At 42.4% G+C, this 6,258-nt stretch overlaps 1 long non-coding RNA gene across 1 annotated transcript; it reads right to left on the bottom strand.

Moving 5' to 3' along the window:
* Positions 1 to 367: 367 nt before the first annotated feature.
* Positions 368 to 6,258, bottom strand: LOC110391570. Its single transcript, XR_002434118.1, has 2 exons — positions 5,692 to 6,258; positions 368 to 5,458 (listed from the first exon to the last, which is right to left on the bottom strand). It is a non-coding gene; the product is annotated as an uncharacterized LOC110391570 (long non-coding RNA).

The following is a 6,258-nucleotide window of genomic DNA, read 5'->3' as shown; positions in this document are numbered from 1 at the left end:
CTGCCGGGGACTCAGAAGGACCCTGCTTAACCTCAGCCACTTTTGATAAATTCATAGGCTTCTGAAAGGAAAGGTAGAATCACAGAATGTCTTGGGTTGGAAGGGACTTTAAAGATCATCCAGTTCAAATCCCCCTACCGTGGGCTGTTTGCCACCCACCAAATCAGACTGCCCCGGGCCCCATCTAACCTGCCTTTGGGCAGCTTCATGGATGGGGCATCCACCATATCTCTGGGCAATCTGTTCCGGTGCCTCACCACTTTGAGTGAAAATTTCCTCCTAATATCAATTCTAAATCTTGCCTCTGTTTGTTTAAAGCTGTTCCTCCTTATCCTGTGGCATGCGGAATAAAACTCTATAACTCATGTAAGGTTATAAAGCAGGTATGTTTATTACGGCACCAGATGCGATTCACCTGTCGCTATCAGACTATGTTAAAAGTCGGTCCCTATCTTGTTGATAAGCTCCCTGTAAGTACTGGAAGAATCTGGTCTCCCTGAAGCCTTCTCTTCTCCAGGCTGAACAAGCCCAACTCTCTCAGCCTTTCTTCATCAGAGAGGCACTCTATACCTCTGATCATCCTCTGGACTTCATCCAACAGGGTCATGTCCTTATCCTGGGGGCTCCAGAGCTAAACAGGGTACTTCAGGTTGGGTCTCACGAGGGTGGAGGGGGAGAATATCCTCTTTCAATATGTCAGCTACACTTCTTTTGATGCAGCCTAGATAACCATCGGCTTTCTGGGCTTTGATTAGACATTGCAGGCTCATGTAGAGTTTCTCTTCAGCCAAGACCCATTAAGTCCTTCTCTGCATTGCTATTCTCCATCCATTCCCACCTAGCCTGTATTTGTGCTTGGGATTTTCTCAACCCAGGTGCAAGACTTTGCAACTGGCCTTGTTGAACTTGATGTTTGCATGGGCCCATCACTCAAGCCTATTGTCATGGTTTTATGACATCATAATATCATGTAGTGCACTTTGAGTTAAAGAGTTAATGCTCCAGTTCCGTGGATTGTCAATATTTCCAGGTACAGGGTTCTCAGAATTTAGAGAGCATTAGAGTAAGGCCTTTGGTTTTGGACACTCTCACTCTCATTTTATGTGATTTATTAACTTCAATTCAAATTATATTGTATTATATTGTGTTATTTGCATTCTGGTATCATATTTAGTAAACTAGTTTTCTCCCTTAGCTTGTTGCTGCTGTTCTATTTGTAGGCCCATCTCCCTACCTTTTTCCTACCCCTCTTTCCCCTCTCCTGGGGCATGGGTCCATGTGTCCCTCCACCTCAATTAGTCATGGAATTGGGCCGAACCAGCCTAAAACCACTGATACCTGTTAAGGTCCCTCTGGATGACATCCCTTTCCTCCAGCATGTTGACTGCAGCACATAACTTGGTATTGCCAGTAAATTTGCTGAGGGTTCACTCAATCCCACTGTCCATGTCAGACAAAGATGTTAAACAGCATTGGTCCCAGAACCGTCCTCTGAGGAGCACTGCTCATCAGTGGTCTTCACCTACACATCATGACACTGACTAGTCAGCTCCTTATCCACAGAGTGGTCCATGTCTCTCATCAAATCCACGTCTCTCCAATTTAGAGAGAAGAATGTCATGAGGGATAGTATCAAATGCTTTGCACAAGTCTAGGTAAATGACATCAGTTGCTCTTCATTATCTACCAATGCTGTAACCCTGTTAAAGAAGGCCACCAAATTTTTCAAGCATGATTTGCCCTTACTGAGGCCATGCTGGCTGTCCTTGTTTTCCATGTGCCTTAGAACAGTTTCCAAGAACACTGACTCCATGATCTTGTTGGGCCCAGACACAAGTCTAACCAGCCTGTAGTTCCCAGGATATTCTTTTTTTCCACTTTTCGAAAGTGGGAGTTATTTTTCCCCTTTTCTGTTTGGTGAAAATTTCACCATACTGCCACAGCTTCTAAATGTGATGCATAGTAGCTTAGTAATGTCATTTACCAGTTCCCGTGGGATCCTCGGATGCATCTCATCAGGCTCCATGGAGTTAAGCACCTTTAGGTTTCTTAAATGGCCTTAGACCTGATCTTCTCTTACAGTGAGTGGTTCTTCATTCTCCTAGTCTCTGCTTTTGTCTTCTGCAACTTCCACGGTGTGGCTGAAGCATGTGCTGGTGAAGATGGGCAAAACATTGTTGAGTACCTCAGCCTTCCCTATATCCCAGGTAACCAGGTCTCCCGTCTTCTTCCAGAGAGGGCCTACATTTTACCTAGTCTTCCTTTTATCACTGAGATACTTAGAGAAGCATTTTTTGTTGCCCTTTATGTCCACTGGCCAATGTCAACTCAATTCTATACTGGCTATTGATGAAAAAGCAAGGTCCTCATCAGGATTTTTGAAAAGGAAAAAGAAAAGGCCTTAAGCATGCACAGACACAAATGGAGAGCCACAGACGCATCATGCAATATTCAGATTAAATGCTCAGGCTTGTTGGATAATTTCATATATTTCATGCCTTACAGAGCAGTGAAGTAGAGCTATGGATAGGAGCATTCATTTGGGATGGAATATTTTTTCTCCAAACTCAAAACCATTAAGCCATTTTTTAACATTTCTATGATGGGAACATGGGAACTTATAACAAATAACTTTCAGATATAAACAGTTGAACAGAAGAATGATTTTTTAAATATCTAACTAGTTGGTGAAACTTCATTTAAAATTTGTATACCATTTTTAGTCAAAAAAACACTTACAAAACATTGTCAGCTAGACAAAACAATACAGTTATGAGTAAAACTACAGAAAATTGGTAAAGAGGTAGATAGTAACCTTTCTTAAAATTAAAAATGTATAGAATGATTTTAAAAAAAACTCTTTTGGAGAAAGAAGTATTATTTCCTCCTCAAGTTTCTTGCTTTCTTTTTCTGTCTTTTATTATGGAAATTTTCATAACGTTTTGCTTTGGGTATTGGTGCCTCTATCAGGCATAAAATAATGTAGCTTTTTTCACTAAGTATTGTATGGAGTCATGCCTGTTCTTCTTATACCATGATGTCCAAAACTGCGCACAGTACTCAAAGTGAGGCTATACCTCAGTACAGAGGAGAGCAGAACAAGCATTTCCCTCAACCATCTAGGAATAACGTTCTTAACACACAACATAAATTTTTATTTGTAATAAACACTTTTCTTCCTTTCATTAAAACAAGCCTTGAAATCTGGGGGGAATGATGATGAATATTCTTCTGGTTTCTGCGCATAGTTAGGAAAACAGGTAAAGACAATTGTAATTAGAGCAGGTAAAGGCTCTGCAAACAGCTGTGACACTAGAACAAACTGTAACAAAGTCTGTCTTATTCCCAGTACATGAATCAAAGGATGTCTCCAGCCACCCACTGCTTGATCACAAGGAAATTTTTCCTCTCTCTGTCTGATTCCCACCGGGATATAAAGCAGAATAATTTTCTTTCAAAATGTATGCATTTCCATTCTTCTTATCATATATAATTAAAACAAGTTACAAATCAAAATGGTACTGTATGTATTCACTGAAACACGTCTGAGAGCTCCCTAATTGACTGTACAATGTTTGTAAGGCTGAAGGAAGTGGCAGAAAACTATGAGCAGAGCTCATTATAGCTGTCACCATTTTAATGAGTCCCTTGAGGAATATGGTGCTAATCTCATACTTAAAAGCTGTGGCAAAATCTGGCAATATGCCTTGGAGAAATGACAGGCAGAAGAAGATAGAAAAGTTACTTGGAGTTTTAATTGGGCCCAGTGTGAGATTAAAGACTGGAAATGAAGCTGGACAGTGTGTTCCCACTGGGGCTCATTAGAGCAGAAACTTACAGGCGTTAATTACAAACAGAACAGAAAGACATAGAATTCTGCATCAAACTTCCCTTACTGAAGTCAAACAGCAATCTCCAGGTGTCAGGAAAAGTGATCCTTTCAATCAGCAATCCCCACATGCAGAATGTGGAAAGAAAGCACTGTGGATCCACCTATGCATACCTGTGCTTCCAGGAGACTGGCAGATGTACAGGCCGTGCTCTTCAGGCCTTCATTATAATGACCAGCCAAAACACTGTGACAGCAGTACATGTGCCTGACATGTTCACGCATCACAAACTTGCTGACAGGCTCTGTTCTAACTCACAGCTTCCTTCCCTACACCCTGATCCAGCTCATCTCTGGATTCAGACACATCCAGGCTTACATGTTGCATCTCAGCCACAGACCCCTATTACATTAGCCCTGGAATGCCTCCTTTTCTGCTCAGTGAAACCAAAACCAGGGGCTTAACAGCTTTCCTTGATGTCCACGTATCTCACTGCTTTTGAGGGTGTTCCAAGAAAAGAACTACAAAATTCCACCTTATGACTGATGCAACAACACAGTGAACATAATGTTCATTATCTCTGTTACAAAGACTCTTCCAGTGCCCAACCACTCTTTCAGAAAAGTTTTTCCTAATATCCAGCCTGAACCTCTCCTGGCACAACTTGAGGCCGTTTCCTCTCATCCTATCGTTAGTTACCTGGAAGAAGAGGCCAATTCCCACCTTGCTACAACCTACTCAGACCATTGTAGAGAGCAATATGATCTTCCTTGAGCCAAATGTCCCTGATGAGACACCGACAGAACGTTCTGCTACTCAGCATCAGAATGAGAATAACTCACTTTTGCAGTGGCTTACAGCTGCATGGAGGGCTACTTGGCCAAATGAAAGTGATTTACCAATGCCCAGTAAAACGTGGATCATGATGGAAGAGCTACAAAATCAGACCTGAGAATTAGGAATGAAGGGGGCAATTTACCATGATTATTTTGAGGTGTCTGTTTTAATAACATTTATGGCAGGAATGCGTGATTTGATCCTGTAGCAAGTCCCCTGCAATCAGTATGGGACATTAGTGTCAATTTCAAACCCCTTGGTAGCAGGAGATATCACAATTCAAGCAGCAAATATAGGGGCTGACCTAAGAAAAACTGAATGTACAAGGTGAGATAAAAAGAACCAGTGAAGATATCTTGAAAACAAATATGGTTTAATTTGATACAAGCATGTCTACAGGCAGAGAAGATAGACAGGTGAATCATGTACTTCTTAGTTTGACTAAGCAATTGACTATTGATAATCGTTTTCAACCTATTCCAGAGTGACTGAAAAAGATACAAAGGGGAGTGGGCCCCTTTGTGATCAATGAGTATGCATGAATTCTTAAAACCTACAACCCAGAAAAAAATTTCCCCATAATAATGGCAAGAACCCTTCGCAATCGAAAGTCCCCTCTGGGGGCCATCTGACCCTGAACATAGGCCATTCATTCATGCAAAAACATTTTCAATTCATCAGATTTTATATGATAACCATAATTCGGGAGAGTTCTCTTTTAAATTGAGAAAAATTGGTTAGGAAACATTGAAGAGATCCTTCCACAGTAGATGAGGACTGTCCCATATTACCTAGAAAAAGGAGATTAAGACACAGGAGATGGACGAGACAGTCTACAATTAACAGAACAGACTGCAAATTGTACCAATACAAAAACCTGAGCCAGAACAGAACAGAACCTGTGGCAGCGCAGTGGCATCCCACCACCTGCTGGTGGTGGGGAGATAGTGTCTTGTCAGACCTCCTGCAATCCACCACATTAACGGGGCACCCCTTTCCCAGAAGGATTGAAAAGATCCCTTACCTCGAGGTCCTGACCAGATGCTTGCAATTTGAGACCCTGTGTCGCCAGGAGAAGACCGTCTCCAGGGACCTGGAAAGTCCTCAGGTTGCGCACCCCCTGGAAGTGTTCTACTGGCCAAGTTGGGTGTTTTCCTGGGGGTGGGGAGGGTTGGTGGCCGGATCCCGTGTGAGCTCCCAGAAATGTTAGCCTGCAGTTAACACCAACCACCAGACTCACTCGACCCAGTTTGAATTCCATATGCAAGCTTTATTTAGCCGGCTGGCGACGGGTCACCTCACACTTTGCAGTCCTCAGGGGCCCGTGCTGACTTGATGAAAAGGTACAGCCTGTAAAGACTGGAACGATTTTCATTACACTGCACAGCAATGTTATCTAAATTCACAAGGTTTGCAGTTTTGCAAGTCTATCTCACAAGCTGAATCTAGCTGTCCTGTTCTTCCTCCCTCCACCTCACGCAAGCCGTTCCCTCCTGCAATATTGTCTTGCTAGTAATTTTTCCATCTTTCAAAGAAACTTTTCACATCCTCCTGCCCAACGCTGTCTATAGTATGTACAAACCCAGACGCA

This window comes from Numida meleagris, unplaced genomic scaffold, assembly GCF_002078875.1.
Source record: "Numida meleagris isolate 19003 breed g44 Domestic line unplaced genomic scaffold, NumMel1.0 unplaced_Scaffold405, whole genome shotgun sequence".
NCBI lineage: Eukaryota > Metazoa > Chordata > Aves > Galliformes > Numididae > Numida > Numida meleagris.
This window is presented reverse-complemented; position numbering and strand designations above follow the sequence as displayed.